The sequence below is a fragment of the Pinus tabuliformis genome, chromosome J (genome assembly GCF_031772625.1).
Source record: "Pinus tabuliformis cultivar Carrire ecotype Pingquan chromosome J, CPIR1, whole genome shotgun sequence".
In the NCBI taxonomy this organism is placed as follows: domain Eukaryota; kingdom Viridiplantae; phylum Streptophyta; class Pinopsida; order Pinales; family Pinaceae; genus Pinus; species Pinus tabuliformis.
The window spans coordinates 373,456,296-373,479,866 of NC_142295.1; the positions used below are offsets into that span (position 1 = coordinate 373,456,296).

Genomic DNA, 23,571 nt, shown 5'->3' on the forward strand with positions numbered 1-23,571 from the left:
GACTCACATAAGATGTGATCAATGGGTGATTTTGACAGCTTAGATGTTCCTAGGTCACACCCACTCAAGCCATAGGTTAGTCATGTAGTCATCTCAAGACTCACATAAACTAACAAACAAAAATTATATATTAATTTAATCATTTTTATAAATTTTATATTAATATATTATTTTTAAAATAATATTGTAAATAAAAAGTAAAACACTAAAAAAATTAAATTAATAATTAAATTATTGCCCTGGAGGCGCTCTCCAACCCAATATGGTAGAGATGTTGTAATGTCATGTTTAACAATATGATTCCTCTATTTAGAGCCACCATTGTAAGCCAAATTTGCTCACCTCGAGGTTTTAAGACCCCCATTGGGGTTCTAGTAAGTTGAAAATAGGGGAGAAACTCCCCAATTCATAGTAAGGGGTAGTTGTTACAGAATTCAGTCACGGCTTCCACCAAAAATCACAACACACAAGGTCTTATATTGAATGGTATAAATTATGCAATAGGGACGATTAAGATGAAGAGATTTTTGAAGAATTTGGACTGTTAGGGAGAAACAACCACAAAATATGAAGAACCTAAAGTTGTAGAATTAGTAGCAATGACAAATGCCCAAAGAAATGCTTCAACATAGAGAAAAAGAAAGGATTTAGTAGCACTATGGAATCTGCACAATGGAGTTGAAGACTCCATATTCCCCAAGATTGCAATAGCAACTAGTGCTCATTAAACTTGCAAAAATTTGGAAAAAGCATACGAAAGCACAAACAGGTCAAGAATGCAAAGCTCCATATCCTCAAGAAGAAGCTTGAAATTTTAAAGCTAATGGAGAGGATTTCACTGATCAAAAGGTGGTTGAGAAGATTTTCGGAAGTCTCCCACCTTTATTTGACATGCTTGTAACAACCATAGAAGAAAGTAAAGATGTGGTCCAAATTTCAATTGAAGAATTGTTAGGATCAATGTTAAATCATGAGCCAAGCATTAAAGGTAGAAATGACTCATTAGAAAATTCCTTTCAAACTCAAGCCACAATTAATAGAGGAAGAGATAGAGGTAATAGAAGCAAAGGTAGAAAATGAAGAGGATATTCTAGCAATTGAAACAACACAGCAAGTCAACATGAGTAGCCATAGGATCAACCTCAGAATCAAAGAAGAAGAGGCATAAAAAAAAAGGAAGAGGAAGGATGGACAAGTCAAATGTATAGTGTTATTACTGCAAGAAGTATGACCATTTCGAAAGTGAATGCAAGAAGAAATATTCATATTTGAACAAAGGAAATGTAGATGTTTCAAGCACTAATGAAGATACAACATCTTCCATGATCTTACTTGTTTAGCAGCATAAGAGAAAACAATGAAGATATTTAGTTATTTCACAATGGCTACAGTGACATGTAACATATATGTTTTTTCAAGTTTTGATGAAACACTTAAATCTTACATTAAATTGCGCAATGATCATCTTGTTAATTCCTTAAGAAAAGGTATTGCTACAGTTGTAAACAAGTAGAATGAAAAGGACATTCATATTGTCTATTGTGTACAAAGTTTGAAAAAAAATCTATTAAGTGTAGTACAAATGAATGAAAATGGTTTTGAAGTCAAGTTTAAAGGTCGTACCTACACAATTCTTGACAAGCCACCCAATCAAAGAGTCATAGCGAGGATCCAAATTACCAAAAGTACAATATTTCCTCTTTTCATGAGAACTATCAAGAAATAATTATTATATGCTCATTTTGTAGAAATTTCTAATGAAGCTTGGCTATAGCATCTTAAATATGGCCATTTAGCTTTTAATAGTCTTGATATCTTGAAAAATAAGTCTATTGTCCTAGGTTTACTGGCAATAGATGTCCATCATAATCCATGTGAAAGTTGTATTCTTTCCAAACATCAAAGAAGCAATTTTCCAAGCACTAGAGCCTAGAGTCTACTTGAGCTAGTTCACATAGATCTCTGTGGTCCAATTTAAACCCAATCAAAAGGAGGGAGTTTTTATGTTATAATATTTATTGATGGTTTCAATAGAATAACATGGGCCTTCTTCATAACAAAAAGTCCGATACATTTGTAAAATTCAAGTAATTCAAATCAATTTCAAAGAAGCAAAGTGGTAAGAAAGTTAAAGTATTAAGATCATATGGAGGAGGAGAATATGATTCTAAAGAATTTGCGGCATATTCCAGGGATCAATGTACCAAAAAGAGATTTACAACAAGGTAAACTCCAAAACAAAATGGATTAGTTGAAAGGAAAAATCAAATAGTCATGAATATGGAAGGAAGCATATTGAACGCAAATAATTTGCAAAATGATTATTGAATGGAAGTTGTAACATGTTCAGTTTATATTTTGAATAGATTTCCAACCAAATGCATCAAAGGTATAGTTCCCTTAGAATCTTGGAGTGGTATGAAGACAAGTGCATCACACTTGAGAATATTTGGTTATGTGGCCTATGCACATATTCCAGGATAAATGAGGAGGAAATTGAATGACACAATAAAAAAATGCATATTTCTTGGTTATAGTGAAGAATCAGAGACTTATAAATTGTACAATCTTGTCACCAAAAAAGAAATTATTTCAAGAGATGTTAAGTTATTTGAAGATCAAGCATGGAATGATGAAGATAATAAAACAAATAGAAATCAAGTTTCTCCACATGCATTTGAACCAAGTGAAATAACAGAAGTGGAACAACCAAGACAAGGACTCCCATGACTACAAGTTCCTTTAGGAGGGAAAAATCAAGGAGGCCATAGTCCATCCTCAAGTAGTGAATCTAGTCCCACCATTTCAGAGAAAACAAGAAGTTTGAGAGAAATTTATGAACAACTAGATAATGAACAAACACATTTTGCCTTGTTATCCTGTCAACCAACACATTTTGAAGAAGCAATAAAAAAGATAGAATGGATTGAAGCTATGAATGAAGAAATCACAACAATAGAGAAGGATGAGACATGGAGTCTTGTATATCTATCAATTGGACAAAAAAGAATTGGAGTTTTATTGGTCTATAAGACCAAGTTTAATGAAAAAAAGGAAAATTGAAAATCATAAAGCTATATTGGTAGAAAAAGGCTTTGCATAGAGTCCTATAGTGGATTGTGAATAAACTTTAATCCCAGTAGTAATGTTGGATACTGTTAGAATAGTACTAGTAATAGCAATAAAAAATCATTGGCCAATTTACAAAATGGATATCAAATCAACATTTTTAAATGGAATCTTGAAGGAAGAAGTTAATGTAGATGAAACTCCAAGATATGAAGTCAAGAGTCAAGAGTTGAAAGTTTACAAGTTAAAAAGGGCTTTGTGTGGTTTAAAACAAGCCCCCAGAGCATGGTACAACATAATTGATTATTTTCTGCTCAACAAAGGATTCAAACACAACATTAAGGAACACACACTCTATATAATAACATGTCTAGAAGGTAATATTTTGATTGTTTGCATTTATGTTGATGATGTGATTTACATAGGAAATTTGCAGCTTGAATATTTTAAAAATGCTATGGCAAATGTATTTGAGATGACCAATATGTGAAATATTATATTGGAACAGAAGTTGGACAATATGGAAAAGGAATTTTCATTTGTTAAAGAAAGTATGCAAGAGATCTTTTGAAAAGGTACAAGAGGAGTGAATGCAATCCAATAAACACAACAATTGTCCCACGAACCAAGCTAAGGAAAGATGAAAATAGTCTAGCAGTGAATTCCACTTTGTACAAGCAACTAATACATAACCTAATGTATCTCACAAGAACAAGCCCTGACATAATGCATATGGTAAACCTTATATCCATGTTTATTGATTTGTATTGGATCATTATATTAATTTTCATCCATTTTGAGGATTTTATAATTGGAAAGGTGGAGGAATTAGTTCGTAGGACCATTTTTACTAGTAGGGCCCAATTTGGTAAATTGAGGTCTGAAACCTTCTAGGAGCACTTTGAGGCATCAAATGAAATTTTTGGGGGTAAAATTTTTCTTCTTTAGCATACCATATTTTCTACCTATTCTACATGTAGAGACCTTTCTAACAGTGCACCTATGACCTCAATTAGAGTCAATATGCGAAAGTTATGCCACCTAGAAGTTGAACTTCCTATTTTGGCCACAATATTTCAATAGGATGCCCATTATTCATGGGAAAGGGGATAGCTACGTAATCATGATGAAAAATATTCTAGAAGAGTCCATATTGTAAATATAGTTAGGATTTGGAGTCAAACCTAACCACTAGTAAGCTATTGGGTTGTGTTATAACTGAGGCCCTAGGAGGAAAACCAGTTCCATTATTTTTCAAGGCATTTTGTTCCATAGACACGCAGAATTGCCAAAAGGGATAGGGAGAGAGTACATAGAGAGGATTTGTGCACTGGAGTATCCCACAGGCCATAGACCTTCTTTATACTTGCAACCTTTTTCTACTCAGCGAAAGAGATTAGGGCGACCATACCTTCTAGCTAGATTTTCTCTCGAAAGCATTTCCCTGGATATATTGTGTCAATAATGATTTTTTATATTTTATTTTTTTATCCTCTAATTTTACGCATAATTATAATTTGCATGCACATGTAATAAACAATAATTTATAGATCCATAAATCTAAATAGAGACAAACCTCATAGTGTAGATTTAGGATTTTGAAGTGTAACTTATAAGATCTATTGTGATGAATTGTACAGTGGAATATCAATGGAAGTTTACAAATAATATTTGTATGAGAGCTGGTTTCTTTTGGCATATTACAGACATTTTTAAGGGATCTAGATTGTCTAAGCCAAAAATTCTGAAACCCAAGTCGTAGTTGACGAATTTGTGAATATCCCTCTTAATCCTACAGAGGAGAGGACTTCTTAGTTACAAGCACAAGTTTTAGATATAAACCATAACATGAATCTCCTCATGGTAGCCTTGACCAACAAGCTCAGGTTATTTAGAGAATATGTGGTTTCTAATGCAAAGGCCTAATTAGAGGGGAGATCAAGAGATTGGGAAGAAATAAAGGAGTCAAAGAATGAACCCGAAAGATATCACCCCCGTTTGAGTGTTGTGAACCTTTCACAATCCTTGTTCAAAATGGAACCAAAGGTAGATATCAAGTAGCACCAAGGTGAGATCGACACCCAGTAGTTAAATCATTAGTTGTGGAAATTATAATTTCATTTGCATGGATGAAATTAGAGGGTCATGCCTTGACCTGTTGGGAAAATCACATTGAGACCTTGAGCTTGGAGGGAGATCCTCTAGTGACCAAGTGGGAGGACTTTAAAACCCTAATAAAGTCACAATTTTACCCCATTGGGTATGTAGATGATAATGGATCCAATAGCACTACTTAAGGTAGAAGCAAGGGCAGAGTGTACATGAGTACACCAAAAAATTTAAAAAGATGGAAATAATGTTGGATATCTCCTCAAAGAATCCAAATGTACTCCTCAAGTATCTATGGGCTCTACGCATCCATTTGTAGAAGAAAGTGATGTAATTCAATTCCATATTCGTGGATGAGGGTTGTGTATGAGAATAGTACCTAGAAAACATGGGCTACAAGAAAGAGAAATCAAGTAGATCAAAGCAGAAGGAGCACCAAGGCACTTATAAGGAGGGGAAGAAGAAGTGGAAAGGAGGAAAATACAAAAGGATGACAACCATAACACACCAGTCCAAAGATCCCAACAACCAATGTTATGCTGACCATATTAAAGAGGAGAAGTGTTGAAGTTGCATCCAAAGTTTAACCCAAGGAATAAAAAGAAAGATAATAAGAAGAATCTCATGGTCACTAATTTGAGAAACTAGGTTAAAGTAAATTAATGTGGATGAGAAGACCACCTGTACATCAGTGGAGAAGGAGGTAAATTTGAGTAGCTTTCAACAACAAGAAGATAATGAAAATACAAGGCTATTGCATATAAAGATACATGTTAGGAAGACAAAGATTGACACTCTATTTGACTCAGGATTGTAGGTGAATATCATTGCTATAGAGATTATAAAAAAATTTGGATTGGAATCTCATGGTCATCCAATCCCATATCCATTGGGACAGGTAAATAAGGATGTGTTTGAAAGTAAGTAGGTTCGATCTTCATAATGACATGTGTAATTGTGATTTTATGTAAATGATGTAAAGAAGAAAAATAAAATTATTATTGTAATGATTGCCTCATGGGTTTCATGAGTAAGGAATTTTATTTTTAAATGGTTCCCATTGTGACCCTTTAGGATTTTTCATCTAGTCATAAAATTCAAAGAGAGTCGATGTCATGTATGAAGAACCCTTCTTGGGCATGTTACAAATGTATATCAGTATATAGGATAGTCTAGTAGCCCTACAAGACACACACTTATTATTCTTCTTCAAGTCGGCCTCAAGATAAAATAAATAACACATGTCCGCTTCACCTACTGGAGACACAACTGTTCATATTTTCATGTCGGCTTATTTACTTTAGACCAAAACTATATATACAGGGCTAGGGTCTTTGCATCATAATAATATAGAACTCGAGCTAACACAGATAGGCAGAAATTCAGGTCTTTTTCTGAAACAAGTTCGGACATTACAGTGGAGACATTGTTGGAAATAATACTGGGGGGGGTTGAATCAGTATTAGTCAAATCAATAAATTTTTCTTTTCAAACTCTTAGTTATATATGCTACATCAATGAAGGTAACTTGCGTGTACATGCAACTTTCTTTAAAGAAACCAACGTATATCCAACAAACTTATGAGTCAGTTAATTCATCATACGTTGATCTTTAATCAGTGCATCAATACTTTATTTCCCATATAAATAGTAACCATGTGGAGTAATAACAGAATAAACCATCACACATAAGAAACACACATGAACACCAAGATTTAAGGTGGAAACCCAATGTGGGACAAAAACCACCTGTTGCTGACTTCTTTTAATATAAGAAAAACATGTTTACAATCTTGTACTGGTGCAAACTCATACCAATACATAGGCACCCACCTGCAGAAGACTACAACCTTCTCTCGTTCTCCAGCTTCTACTGGAAGGGAGCTACAACCCCCTAGCTCTTGTACTAGTTGATTCATTTACTAGTACGTAGCTACTGGCCTACAGAAGGCTCCAACCTTCACTCATTTTCCAGTTGCTACTGGAAAGGAGCTCCAACCCCCTGCCTCTTGTACTAGTCGATCCATTTACTAGTATGTAGGCACTAGCCTATAGACGGCTCCAACCTTCACTCATTTTCCAACTGCTATTGGAAGGGAGCTCCAACCCCCTGGCTCTTGTACTGATAGATAAGTTTACTTGTACGTAGGCGTCAGCCTATAGAAGGCTACGACCGTCTCTCTTCCTCTAGGGACCACGTTTCATAAATTTTCAGACTGGATACTCCTGGAACACAACACCACAATCTGAAGGCCTCGTTTCATCAATTTTTCAGATCTGCAAATACTAACTTAAAAAATTCACAGCTATTCCAGACTTCAGTCATACCTAGATCATAACCTTTGCCGAATAAAACATGCCTCAATATTCAGATCTAGACTATCCATGATCAAACCACATAATGATAATTCATTACAGGTCTTATGATGCTGATCCATCATCCATCATCAACCACTTAGGTGCATCCTTAGTTAAGATCAAGTAAAGCATCATAAACCCATAACTTGCATATTTGATCTAACTCTTCATAAGATATTCAATACTTGCACACTTTGGCCTAATGATTTTCTCCTCCTTATATAGTTTTAGGCCTTTCCCAATACCTCAGACCAAAACCACTTAGGACCAATACCTTAGACCAAAACCACTTAGGACCAATACCTCGGACTGAATACCTCGGACCAATACCTCGGACCAAATACCTCAAACCAATACCTTGGACCAAAAGGTCGGACCAAATACCTCGGACCAATACCTTGGACCAAAATCTTGGTTTTCCATACCATACACGCTTTTCCTTCTGTGAAAGTGCGTGCATACGTATATGCTCATTTTGTTCTGTTAACCTGCATGTATACAGTACTTAGAAAAAATGAACCAACGTATATCGCTCTTTCTTCAATATCTGGAGTCTGATATGTAATCCTTTGTTGTTAACCTGTTGCACTGTGAATTTCTATCTGTGTGAGTTTCCATCAAGGACAACACCTGTATCATAATGCCAACAATCTCCCCCTTTGGACTTGATGGCAACAACAACACCAAGACACTCTCCCTCTTTGACATCAAGGGCAAAGGGAAGACCAAGATATTCCCCCCCTTTGATATACATTATGTTTTCCATGCTCCCCCTAAGTACATGCTGAATTCTTTGATTAAGCCCCCCCTTTGTACATGCAGAGATGTACTAAATCATCCATGCTCCCCTTGAGCACATGCAGAGTTTTCAAAAGTATTTTCTAAAAGAAAATCATGACTCTATAAATCAACTATGCGAGTATTACCTTCCTATCACCAATGACTCATACATACATCAATCTCCCAACCAAGTGGGGATACACCAATTGTTTATACATGACTGAAATAACAATTACTACATCATCCTTCTCATGCATAGTGGGGTTACAAATTAGGTATTTTCATGACCATTACATCAAATGATATACATGACATTTATAACAAGGAACAACAATCTAAACAAGACCATGCTAGTTATCATAAACTATCATACACCATATATGAATTGCACCATCAACATCTTCTAGCAGCATCAAGATCAATAGCCTGTATATGTCCATCATCAAAAGAGTCACCTGAATCAAAAAAACTATGTGGATCAAGCAATATAAGTATCTTCATGTACCAAGATCTTCTAACATAATTCCAAAAATGCATTATGAGAAGCATATGTTCCCCCTGAATCTGTGCCAACTATTCAATGTCAGATCTGATCATTGCATTTGTTAGTAAGAATCATCAAGGCATCATCATCAATCATATATACATCAATTCATCAAAAACTTATGAAGGCCAAGAGCACTTCTAAATATTATCAACAGCCTGTAGTCATCATCAATCAGAACAAAGCAGATATTTGATAATTGACTGAACCATATCAGACCCCTTTTTCTTAGTTCATCCCACTTCTTTTTCCTCAAACCAACATATACGCGACTATGGAGCTTCAAAATCGTGTATATACGTGACTTACCTTCATGAAAATTGCGTATGAGATTTAGAACATTGAAGTTTCACACTTTTAGCTCCCCCTGAGTCTGTTATGTCTCTACTCTATGCTATGCCACATCTTTCTGACTGTACTTCCTTCTTCTTCCATATATTCGAGTGTGATGATGTTTTCTCCTTTTTGTATGGTGCCCAAAAATTGCTCCTACATTCCTTTGCTATATGTCCAAATTTGTTACATGCATAACATCTTACATGTTTCATATTCCTTCTATAGTGGTCAATGGCTTTGTGACCAAATATATTGCAATAGAACAATATCCCTTAAAGTACCTGGAAGCTTATGATCTTTCTGTGTGACGGTCTTGAACTATTCTACTTCTACATCTTGCTGCAACATGTCCAAAATTATGACATATAAAAAATTCAACATTATTCGTCAGAGGAAATATCTAACTATCACTTCCATAGTTAGGAGTAAAATATTTTCTTTGAAGGCTTTCTTTCCTCGGTTGTTGATGTGGTTGACTTCTCATCTTGTTGAGCATTTCAGATTTTTCATTAGAGTTCTTTGCCTCATCTTGAGAGCTAGATTCACCTTCAACAGATTCATGAAAACCAAGACCATTTTTGATGGTAGGAGACCTTTGACTACTAAGAATATTATCCAAAACCTTAGTACTATCTTGAAATCCAACAGATTATCCTTTTATTCTAATTTACCTTTTAATATATTTACCTCAACCTGATATTGTCCTTCCTTTTCAAGATATTGCTTCTTCATGATTTCTTTAGCCTTTCTTCCTTCTTCCACTTGTTTCCTTAATTTGAGAATCTTATTTTCTTGTTCTTCATCTGCTTGAGGTAGTTCTTCATTCTGCTTATTTGATTTTCCAAGATCTTCTTTTAGAGAGAGGATCTTAGCTTCAGGACTTTCATAGTAACTGGATCTATCTTTAAGTCTCCTGATTGTTGTGCTTTTTTCATTTACTTCATTTCCTAATGATGTCACTTCATCCTGCAACTTTTGACATTGATCTCCCTTTTCCTTGTATTGCTTCCTTACCTTGTTTCCTTCCTCCAACTGAGCTTTTAATCTAGTAACTTCTTCTTTGAAGGCACGCTACCTTTTGTTAAATAGATCTTGTTGATCTCTAATTTTATATGTGAGTCTTTTAACGTCTACCTCTATATTTCTTTCACTATCACTTTCAATATCTTCAACGTTGCATGAACGAAGAAAAGTATCACCAGAAGACCAAAAATTTGTACCTGATACTTATTTTGCTTGTTCATCTTCAATCTGAGGTGATTCTGAATTTGAATACTTTCTTCCACCTAACGGCCAATTGTCTCTCCTGCTGTTCCTGTTCATTTGAGAGTCTTCTTCTTCTGAGGTGCTTTCTTCTTCAGCTTCTTTCCCATTGTTTCTACGGATCTCCTTCAAGTGATCAAGCTTCTACCAAATGACCTCCTCTGATACCAATTGTTGGAAATAATACTGGGGGGGGTGGTGAATCAATGTTAGTTAAATCAATAACTTTTTCTTTTCAAACTCTTATTTATATATGCTATAACTTCAATGAAGGTAACTCGCATGTACACACAACTGTCTTCAAAGCAACCAACTTATATCCAACAAACTTATGAGTCAGTTAAATCATCATATGTTGATCTTTAATCAGTGAATCAGTACTTCATTAACCATATAAATAGTAACCATGTGCAGTAATAACAGAATAAACCATCACACATAAGAAACACACATGAACACCAAGATTTAAGGTGAACACCCAATACAAGACAAAGACCACCTGCTGCTAACTTCTTTTAATATAAGAAAAACCTATTTACAATCTTGTACTGGTGCAGACTCATACCAGTATGCAGGCACCCACCTACCGAAGGCTACAACCTTCTCTCATTCTCTAGCTTCTCCTGGAAGGGAGCTACAACCCCCTAGCTCTTGTACTAGCTAATTCATTTACTAGTATGTAGGTGCTAGCCTACAGAAGGCTCCAACCTTCACTCATTTTCCAACTGCTACTAGAAGGGAGTTCCAACCCCCTGGCTTTTGTACTATCTGACCCATTTACTTGTGTGTAGGCGCCAACCTAAAGAAGTCTCCAACTTTCACTTGTTTTCCAGCTACTACTGGAAGGGATCTGAAACCCCCTGGCTCTTGTGTTGGCCTATATGTTTACCTATACATAGGCACTGACCTACAGAAGGCTACGAACTTCTCTCTTCCTCCAGGGACCACGTTTCATAAATTTTCAAACTGGATACTCCTGGAAGAGAACACCACAATCTTAAGGCCTTGTTTCATCAAATTTTCATAATGGACCCATCAGTAACCTTAAAGCTCAAAATCAATCACCACTACAATACAACTATCAAATAGATCTACATCAACCAATCACTGAAATTCAATCATCACTCTTTGAATCAACCACAACTGAATCAATCAATCACTGAAAACCCAACATCACTGAAGAAAATCACAATCAATCAATCTGAACATTCAGAACATTGTCACCAGAACATAGTCACCATAACACAAAGCAGAACCCAGAACTTTGCATTAACAACCAGAACAAACTGCAACTTCAACCATCATATTTCATAATGTATACGCTACTTCAATGTGCCAAACCAACATGTATATGCGCTTTTATCAAAGGGAACCAGTGTACAGATTTGCAAATACTAACTTAAAAACTTCATAGCTATTCCAGACTTCAATCATACATAGATCATAACATTTTTAGAATAAACACATGCGTCAGTATTCAGATCTAGACTATCCATGATCAATCCACACAATGATAATTCATTTTAGGTCTTATGATCCCGATCCATCATCCATCATCAACCACTTAGGTGCATCCTTAGTTAAGATCAAGCAAAGTATCATAAACCCATAACCTACATATTTGATTTAACTCTTCATAAGATATTCAATACTTGCACACTTTGGCCTAATGATCTTCTCCTCCTTATATAGTTTTAGGCCTTTCTCAATACCTCAGACAAAAACCACTTAGGACCAATACCTTAGACCAAATGCCTCAGACCAAAACCACTTAGGACCAATACCTTGGACCAAATACCTCGAACTAATACCTCAGACCAAATACCTTAGACCAATACCTTGGACCAAAACCTTGGTTTTGCATCCCATACGCGCTTTTCCTTCTGTGAAATTGCGTACATACATATACACTCCTTTTGTTCTGTTAACCCGCATGTATACGCTACTCGGACAAAATGAACCAACGTATACCTCTCTTTCTTTGGTTTTCCATCCCATACACACTTTTCCTTCTGTGAAAGTGCATGCATACGTATACACTCCTTTTGTTCTGTTAACCCGTGTGTATCTGCTACTTGGACAAAATGAACCAGCATATACCTCTCTTTCTTCGATCTCTGGAGTCTTATCTGTAATCCTTTGTCGTTAACCTGTTGCACTATGAACTATTATCTGTGTGAGTTTCCATCAGGAACAACACATGTATCATAATGCCAATAATCTCCCCCTTTGGACTTGATGGCAACAACAACACCAAGACACTCTCAACACATATTTCATTGAAATTGGAAATTTTTTATTACAGAGACATCACTTGGATTGATTATTTTGGTTATTTTGAAATTCTAGATCCACTATTTAATTCCAAATTTAAAGAAATATGTGTTTCTTCCCATTTGACATCAAGGGAAAAGGGTGGATCAAGATATTCTCCCTGTTTGATATACATTATGTTGTCCATGCTCCCCCTGAGTACATGTTGAATTCTCTGATTAAGCTCCCCCTTTGTACATGCTGAGATGTACTAAATCGTCCATGCTCCCCCTGAGCACATGTAGAGTTTGCAAAAATATTTTCCAAAAGAATATCATGACTCTATAAATCAAATATGTGAGTATTACCTTCCTATCACCAATGACTCATACATACATCAATCTCCCAACCAAGTGGGGATACACCAATTGTTTATACATGACTGAAATAGAAATTATTACATCATCCTTCCCATGCATAGTGGGGTTAAAAATTAGGTATTTTCATGACCTTTACATCAATTGATATACATGACATTTATAACAAGGACCAACAATCTAAACAAGACCATGATAGTCATCAGAAACTATCATACACCATATATGAACTGCACCATCAGCATCTTCTAGCAGCATCAAGATCAACAGCATGTATATGTACATCATCAAAAGAGTCACCTAAATTAAAACAACTGTGGATCAAGAAATATAAGTATCTTCATGTACCAAGATATTCTTGTAGAAATTCTGCAAGTTCTCTACAAATCTCGCTACAAGACCATGTAGAAAATCTGACTGTAGATTAACCCGATAATGTAATATAACCAAAGCAAAATACTATAACCTACTTCTACTATCAATTTGCGGAAGCTTAAAGATCGAGCTGAACACATATAACCAAAAGAAGAAGAAGAATCAATGCACCTGAAAATACTTTGGGGAAAGCTTCAGCTAAAAACCCCACTATATGTATTATCATACAAGGTGGAAATACATAGGAATTATACAAAGCCTTAGCTCTCATAGCTAGCCAGCTCTCAGTACAATCCTCACAGATGCTCATAGGAAATCCTGGCTTCTCACAACCCTTTCTCTCTGGCCTCCAAGCTCCTATTTCTTTGCGTTGTTCCTAGTGGATGATTCTCACCTCACCAAGTGGAAAATTGCTCTAACACACTATCATAACTGCACAATCCTCCAAGATATTCCTTCTGCATGCATGAGTTTTCTTTATAGGAAAACACATGCAACTAATAATACATTGTCCTTGTCTTTAATCTCAATTGGGTCTTTCTCAGAATATGCATGCATGAGTTACAGATGAAGGAATATTCGGTTAACTGGAGTACACTAGTTGAGTGCATGCATGCATCAACTGACTATTAACTCTCTATTAGTTCCTCAAACAGTTTGGAACTAATTTATCTGGACTTAACTCAGTAAACTGAGTTAACTAATTACAACTCAAACATAACTCAACCTTATCTCCTTAATTAAAGGCTTATCTCCTTAATTTAAGGGATAACTCTTGCATGACTTCAGAAAGACTTCTAACTTGAATTTCTCCAACTAATTAAGTCAAAATAACTTAATTAATTATTTTCAAGTAGCTGGTGAGACTAAATTCGATTTTAATTCACAATTTTAATTCAAGGACAAATTAAAATTGGAATATTCTTGTTCTATTTTTATCATTTCTTGTTGCTATTTTCAACACTCCCTCTCAACAAGAAAGGAATAAACTCGATCCTGATTGTGAACCTTTGGAATGTTATGCATGCAACACTTCTCTCTAGTGTTGTTGCTCCAGCAACTCCAGAAACAAAAAAAACATCCAACCTGAATCAGTATGATGCATTTGTCATCAAAGTCTCTGACTGCTATTTCCTTTGTCAACTGAAAACTTTGCGCTTCTGCTAACTCTGCCTTTCTGCACTGTTTTCAATCCTTCTCTGTGCTCTTCAGTATCTAACTACTCTAGCCTCTGTTACTTTGATCTCTGATTGCATCAATCCCGCTGATTCCTCCCGCTGCTATGTACTTTGGGCTCCCGTAGCAAGGTACGATCCATGAGATAAAACCTCTCAATGAACCCTGCCCAATTTCAGCCTTCATGGGACTATCACTTCACATCGCCCCACCTCACACTTGGAGGTATGGCTGCAGGTGATCCCTCTGCCCACTTGGAGCGAAATTCCCCCCCTAATGGAGGTATCTACATGAGTGGACCTCTTCACTTGGTCTCCTCTCTGCTTCTCCAATTGTGGCTCCTCCACAATTGTCTGAGAATTCTTGTGGGACTGCATGTTGAGGGGTAATTTACTCTCCTCTCAACCACCAAGTCTCTAACATTTGCCTTGCTCCTTAAGGCTTTGCATGAATCTTGAACCTCAAGAGCATACAAGTTCTTAACTCGTGAACCGATTTGTTTCACTTGTCTCGTGGTGATGTATCTAAGGAAAACCTTTCCCTTACTAAAGACAACATCGTAGCCTTTGTCCTCCAACATCGTGACCAATACGAAGTTCTTCTTCAGTCCAGGCACATACTTCACAGCTGTCAAGGTGATAGGAGCTCCGTGCTCCCTCTCAAAAGCAACCGTACCCACTCCTGAAACACTATACCTTCCGTTGTCACCCATCTCTATGCGCATCTTGAGGTCTTTCTCCTCCAAGGTACTGAATAAAATTTTATCACCGGTCATGTGGAATGAGGCTCCACTGTCAGGATACCAAACACAACCCATCATCGATGACACCATGCATGCAATGAGGGTAAATTCCATTTCAAACTGAGAGGCTAATGCCTCACCTTCCAATCCTTTCGAGGATCCCTTCTTGGACTTATTCGATGGGAAATTAGCCACATAATGTCCCATCTCGTGACAATTAAAGCATCTCACTTTAGACTTGTCACCGTTCTTCCCTCCATGAGAAGAATTTGATTTGGAATGGGAAACCTACCCCTTTCCTTTTCTTGTCTTACTTGCCAAGGCTAGATTTTCTTCATCATCATCCTTGGATGAAGAACCATCTCGTGTTCTCCTCCTGATCTGCTCCTGCATCAGATCCGACCACAGTCGTTCCCAATCTGGCAGTTTCTCCCTTCCATTTACAGAGTCTTGGTAGCTATTCTATCTCTTTGGAAGGCCAAGGAGAGCGAGGCTCACCATATCATCATCGGCAGTAGTTATTCCCACACTGCTAAGCTAATCTCTGCAGGTGGTGAGCTTGTTCAGATATGTGGAAATAGTATTGCCCTTCTCCATCTTGATTGTTTGAAGCTTATCCTTGAGTGCCAATTTCCTCTGGTCGCTACTGTTTTGGTAGAGGTCCTTCAATGTCTTCCACATTGAAAACAGAGTATCCTTCCCATGGAGACTCGAGACAATATGGTCTCGAACTCCCTCAAGGATGATCCGTCTCGCCTTCGCCACACACTTCTTCCACTCAGCCAACTCTTGTGCATTAGTTGAAGTTGGCTTTGGGATTTCTCGATCAATGAAATGCTTCAAGCCATTTTCTTCTAATACAGCCTCCATTCTATCTTTCCATGCTATGTAATTCGAGCTGCCCTCCAAGGCATACTCGAGTCTCAAGCCATAGAATGCCATTGGCCAACCTTGAAGTATGATATGAATTCGATTTACACCTGCAACCGCGAACTTCAAACTTCGAATTTTCTTCTCCGTATACTATTCACAGCTCTGATAAACTTGGCTTTGATACCATGTAGAAATTCTGCAAGTTCTCTACAAATCTCGCTATATGACCATGTAGAAAATCTGACTGTAGATTAACCTACTTCTACTATAAATTTGCAGAAGCTTAAAGATCAAGCTGAACACACATTTTCAGAAGAAGAAGAATCAATGCACATGAAAATACTTTGGGGAAAGCTGCAGCTAAAAACCCCACTATCTGTATTATCATACAAGTTGGAAATACATAGGAATTATACAAAGCCTTAGCTCTCACAGCTAGCCAGCTCTCAGTACAATCCTCATAGATGCTCACAGGCAATCTTGGCTTCTCACAAGCCTTCCTCTCTGGCCTCCAAGCTCCTATTTCCTTGCATTGTTCCTAGTGGATGATTCTCACCTCACCAAGTGGAACACTGCTCTAACACATTGTCAGAACTGTGCAATCCTCTAAGGTATTGATTCCTTCTGCATGCATGAGTTTTCTTTATAGGAAAACACATGAAACTGATAGTACACTATCCTTGTCTTTAATCTCAACTGGGTCTTTCTCAGAATAGGCATGCATGAGTTACAGATGAAGGAATCTTCAGTTAACTGGAGTCACTACAACAAAACCCTGTGATTAGCATCCATTTTTTCTTTCTTTTTTGCGTCTAGAGCCCATTTTTGGTGCTATTTGTGTCCATTTATCAAATATGGTGCAAAAATTGATGCAAATTTTGCATCGAGTTTTTCACCAAATCTTACACCAAGTTTAGCACCAAGTATTGTAATAGGTTTTGCATCAGGTTTTACACTAGGTTTTATGCTAGGTTTTATGCCAAGTTTTATGCCATCCTTTGCACCATGTTTTGCATAAAGTTTGGCACCTAATTTTGTTTCGCCAACTTTTGTATCATTTATTGCATCCACTTTTTGTGCTTACACTTGCATCAACTTTTTCATCATCTCTTGCATCCTCTTTTGCATCATTTTTAAAATCATTTTTTGCATCCCCTTTGCGTCAAGATTTTCATAAGGTCTTGTGTCTCATATTGCATCTACTTTTGCATCGAATTTTATTGCATCAACTTTTGCATCTAAGTTTTTCATCCATTGTTGCACCCATTTTTACGTCCACTTTTGCATCTCTTTTTGCATCTTATTTGTCATCTTCATTTGCTTCTTTTTTTGCATCTATCATTACATCCACTTTTATTGTGACACTACTTGTACCATGTTTTGTACTTACTGTTGTACCCACGTTTGCTTCCAATTTTGCATCCATCTTCGCATCAACTTTTGCATTAAAATATTGCATCTATTTTTGCATCCACTTTTGTGTTGGGTTTTGCATCTCATTTTGTATCACTTCCATTGCATCCATATTTTTCATCCAATTTCATTTCTGCTGTTGCACCCATGTTTGCATCCACTTTTGCATCGCTTGTTGCATCTTGTCTTGCATCCAAGTTTGCATCTCTTTTTGTGTTTTTTTATTACATCCACTTTCTCATCCACTTTTGTCGTGCCATATCTTGTGCCTATCATTGAAACCAACATTTTCTTCCAATTTTGCATCCACATTTGCATCCTCTTTTATGTCCAAGTTTGCACCAAATAAATTTTATGTTTTTTGCATTTCATTTTGCATCTACTTTTACATCCACTTCTGATGCATCCAATTTTGAATTTAATTTTGTGTCCACTATTGCACCCATGTTTGTTCCATGTTTACATCCATTTTTTAATCCAATTTTCCCTCCTTTTTTCATCCAAGTTTGTGTCTTTTTTTTTGTTCATTGTTGTATCCACATTTATTTCACAACAGTTCATGCTAAGTTTTATGCCTACTATTACACCCATGTTTTCTTCCACTTTTTCATCCATGTTTGCATCCTATTTTGTGTCCAATTTTGCATCAACTATTGCATCTACTTTTCCATCCACTTTTGTGTCAATTTTTCTATCTTGTTTTGCATCTACTTATGTTGTGTCCACTCTTCATCCAATTTTATGTCTATTGTTGCCCCCATTTATTTTTTGACTTTTGCATCCATTTTCCAACAGTCATATATTTTTTGCATTGATGATATTTCTTATGACATTAACAATTATGAACAACTGATGACAATGTCAATAATTATGATGATGATGATAATGAAGATGATGACGATGACATGAATTTTGATTAATATTATGATAATCAAAATGATAATAAAGATGATGGGGGTTATAATGACAATGATGATGGCGATGCTAATGACCTTGGACAATCTTCCCAATTTTTAAATGTTGTCATGGTCATAATCATAATCATTATCTTTAGAGTCATCTTCCAAGTCATCTTCATTTGATCATCATTATCATTATTTTCATCTTGCTCATCATCAACAACAATAATGGCATGAATGATGATTATGATGTTCATGATGAAGTTGACACAATGATGATAGAAATTACATTAATTATGATGATGGGGATGATGAAAATTATAATGACGATGATAATGGTAGTGATGATGATGATGATCGATCATCTCTAAAAAATAAAGTTGTCATTTATCTTGCATATATCATGTGTCCTAACAACCCTTTTTTAGCACTCGTAATATTTTTTGGGTTGATGATATTTATTACGACACCTATAATTATGAACAATTGACGACAATTTCCATAATCATGATGATGATGACGACATGAATGGTGATTATGATGATAATGCAATGATGAGATTGATGGTGGTGATGATGATGATGATAATGAAGATGATGACACTCCCTCTAAACTAGGGAGATACTCATAATGAGACAAAAAAGTACTCTCAAGTTGAAATATTCATATAAGAAGGGATTTGGATTGATAAGAATCAACGATGATTTACATCATCACAGCCAACATTGTCAAAATAGAAAGGCCTTGACTAACAAGTTATATCTCTCCATTAGATCATAGCACAATGTTGGGAGGCATAAATTTGGACACCACTGCCTCTTTAGGCACTTACTGCACTAGGATGTTCATCAAGCATGTCCTTGCATGATCATTTCCTAATCCACTGTCATAATATTTGACACCAGGAAATGTCGATCCTCATGACTATTCTTATCTTGGATTAATGTACTTGACTTATGGCGGTTAGTCCTAGTCAAAGCACAAATTCTCAAAGAATATTGGTCCCATATGTTTATCTAATCCACCATTCTCCATGCTGGTGTCTTTAGTAGGCTTACGACTATTAGTCTCGGCCATAGTACATGAAAAATGGATAATATGGTGTCAATGCTCACTCCCTCTCAACTAGGGAGGAGACATCCACAAGCATAAGTGTTTCTCAAGAATACCCATCATTTTCATAGGGAATAACATCATTAATTTGTTTTCAACGCATGACGCCTTTACGATTAAGAATTCATAGATTTGTGGCAAAATATTTCCCCTTTTGTAATTTGTGATAAAAGAAAATCAAAAAGTGAAGCCAAAATCATTAAAGATACAATATAATGATTTATTTAAGTCTAAACTCTAAGGTTAAAGTGAAAATTTATGTAAATATTATATCTATGAGTTGTTCAAAACTTATGAAAACCTTATTCCCTAAGTCCTATATATAAGAAAAATCAAAAGAAAGAAAAATAAGGCCCAATGAATGGTAACTCATGTGTTCACACCCTCTTTGGAAAACATATGAATATATACACTCCTAGTCACACTTGATCACATGTTTGTGATGGTTAAATCATGAAGTCCTCTTTTCCCCTTTCATTTTCACTTCGTCATTTAAGAACCTAATTGAGGATCTAGGAAATTTTTCTTGCCTAAGGGTTTCATGTCTACTCTTGGTTTACTTATTTCACACTATGGTAAATCATGTGATGGAGTGAAATACTTAAGTTTGTGGAGTTATTAGAATAGTGTATTAAGTTAGTCACCACACACACATGTGTGGGTTGGAGACTCATTGCTTGAGAACTTTAATGGATACTACTTTAGGGCCTTTATGGTATATCTTACAAAATCTCCTGGTAAACATTGTGATTCATTTTTTCTATTCCTCGAGACACTTGATAATATTGAAGTCACTCCCAATAATCCACGAAGATGGGGAATATAAATTACTTGTGCTGGAAATAGAATTGAGAAATAGAGGTTTTCCATTTGTGATATTGGAGTCACAGACATTGGATACATGGTAGTAGTCCTCAATGTCAATTAACTAAAATTATAGTCATAATGCAAAAGAGGTAAACATATTGGTAACCTTGATGTCCTGGTCATTCCAAATAATAGCCATTCCACCCAAGTATATCTAATCATCAATCACTACTACTTGGAAATTCCTCCCCCATTTTCTAATTATATGAGATAGAACCTCACTTAATATTTTCATTTCTTATATCAACATCATTGATGGGTGCTTTGCGGACCATTTTTCTTTTAGGAGTATTTGTTTTCCTTTACTATTGAGGTCCCTCATGTTCCATGAGACTATTTTCATGGAGAATTTACACAGAAAGGAAGTATAGTGTGACTAAAAAAACATGTTCCAAGATTTAAGTTATTGGACAATGCCACTTCATGACTCCTATATTTCCTTAACCTGGGATTGAATGGTGAACTTGATAGCCTTAAGGGAAATTAACCAATGAAAATCTCAAAAAGAGGTGACTTTTGACTTTATCACATACAAGTTAATATACTAAAAAAATATCCATAAAAATTTCATCAATCAATGAATCTTTAAAAAAAATATCCAAAACAATTTCATCAAGCAATGAAGTATTACATTATAGATTACAATCTATAAACCTTTTGGGAACTTTTTGCTAAACCATGTTCAAAACCAACATATTTAATATTAATATTTAACAATAATATGGAAAATAACACATTCTCATAAATTAAATAACATGTTATCAATCCTAAGAAATGTCACTAACATAAAACTAAAAAGCATGCAACTAATGGGAGTGACCACTCAAGGCCACCATAAGACAATTAATCTATTAAGACAAGGATTAATGGGGAAAGAAATCTACAAAAGACAAAGGAAAACCTATTTTAACTTTATTGTTTTATTAGGTGCAAGTTGAACATCTCAAGATATAATGAAGAGAAGAATTAATTTTATTGCATTAAGAAAACTTAAGCACATTCTATAACTTAGCAAGGAAGAGATGTATAATACCCATTTCAGCGACACAATGCATGGCATTAAGTGACTTATATATATATATATATATATATATATATATATATATATATATATATATATATATATATATATATTATATATATATATATATATATATATATATATATATATATATATATATATATATATATATCTAATTTAAACTTATATTATAGTATCACAAATTTTGCATGAATGGATGTTTAAAATCCATTTTGATAAAAAGAAAATATAATTTTTGTTATTAAAAAAAAAAAAAACCAGAAACTAAATATATTTTTTTAGAAAATAAAAAAATACTAAACTGAATATATATTTAAAAAAAGCTAAAATTAAGCATATATATATATATATATATATATATATATATATATATATATATTTCAAATTTAAAATATTTTTTAGATTTTTTTAAACGCTTCCCTCCATTCTAAGAAGCAAAAATAATAATAGGAATAAGGACGGACCAAAAATATTCCTTTCCTTGGTAAATGTTTCCCACCATTCATTCCACTCACTCAAGTTATTTGATAAAATAGAGATAAGTGTTATTTCACACTCTTTTCACAAAGCCTATTGAGCTTCTCTTATGATATATCTATTCTTTGATGGAGTCCTTGATATATTGATCAAGTTTTGATTCCTTGGAGATTAGTTAGAGAAAAGAAAACATGAGTACTCTTAATTCCAAGTTCAATGCCTATAATGGTGGACATAAGGCAAGGGAGGGGTTGCTATCGTGGTCATAACTCCAAGTTCATTGTCTCTGATGGTGGACGAGGCAAGGGAGGGGGCTGCGGTCATGGTCGTGGTCGTGGAGTTTTCTCTTTTACATTATATTTAGGGAGTTCAAAGCAATTTGAATGGAATCATTGTCGTCACTAGGTATAATGGATTAAGTGTGATAATGGATAAAATGAAGTAATTATGTGTGAGCATTTGTTCTTGAACAAACATTAGGATCCATCTTATTATAGAGAAAAGTAAATGCATTAAAAACAACTCAATATTTCACGTGACTTTCATATTGTATGCAACTTATTTTTCATTAAAAACAATTTACTTTTTCATGTGACATTCTTTTTTTGTTAAAATTTCTTCTATTTCTAATTTGAATTACAATTGTAATTTCAAATAAAGATTCCAGTAAATATTAATTTATCAATTCTACATGGAAATCATAAGAAACATTCAAAATATAATATGAAGAAGAAATGGTTACCTACTTCATATGGATTAAAAAATGCTTCTACTACTTAATGTGAATTACAAGTGTAATCTTAGTTGGATCTCCAACATATCTTAAGCCATATTTTCATTTTATTTTTATTACTATTAAATGTTATTATGTCCTAACTCATTTTATTATTAGCATTGTAATAAAAATATGCATTTTGCTATAGAATTAGTACTAACATGTAATATTGATTTTTTTTCCAGAAAGTTATAGGTAATGACCATGAAGATGATGCTATAGACTATGTTTAGATTACATCATATATCAGAGATGATGATGATGAGGATGGTGATGGCATTGGTGATGATTATGTGGATGATATTATCAGGATGGTCAGGATGATGATCATGGAAATGATCATGAGGATGAGCTTGACTATGATTTTTGTGGTGCTTGCTAGTCATGAGTTATTTTTGATGTTTAGTTGGATGTCTTAATATGGTAATCATACATTTGAATTTTAGTTTATTTGAATAATGATGATGATACTATCGATACTATCTTTTTACCTTATGAATATGTTGAAAATTGTTTACAATTTTTTTTATGAAGAATTATTGTGTATGATGAGATTTCTATTTTTTAATGGATGTTGTGAATTTACGTTAGCATAATGATATCTATGAAACATTTTCATTTGGTAATTTTACATTGAATTTTAGTTGATTTGATTAAATATGATGATGATATTATCATTTTTATCTTGTTATTTTATGTATATATTGAAAATTATCAACATTATTTTGAT

The 23,571-nt window shown here is 34.9% G+C and overlaps 1 protein-coding gene across 1 annotated transcript in view; it reads left to right on the forward strand.

Annotated features, from left to right (window-relative positions):
* Nucleotides 1-23,259, forward strand: part of LOC149227294 (uncharacterized) — a 37,608-nt gene extending 14,349 nt beyond the window's left edge. Inside the window, exon 6 of the mRNA XM_089380456.1 lies at nucleotides 23,027-23,259. The gene's annotated coding sequence lies outside the window, so the exon portion shown is untranslated. The remainder of the gene's footprint in view (nucleotides 1-23,026) is intronic.
* The last annotated feature ends 312 nt before the right edge of the window (nucleotides 23,260-23,571 follow it).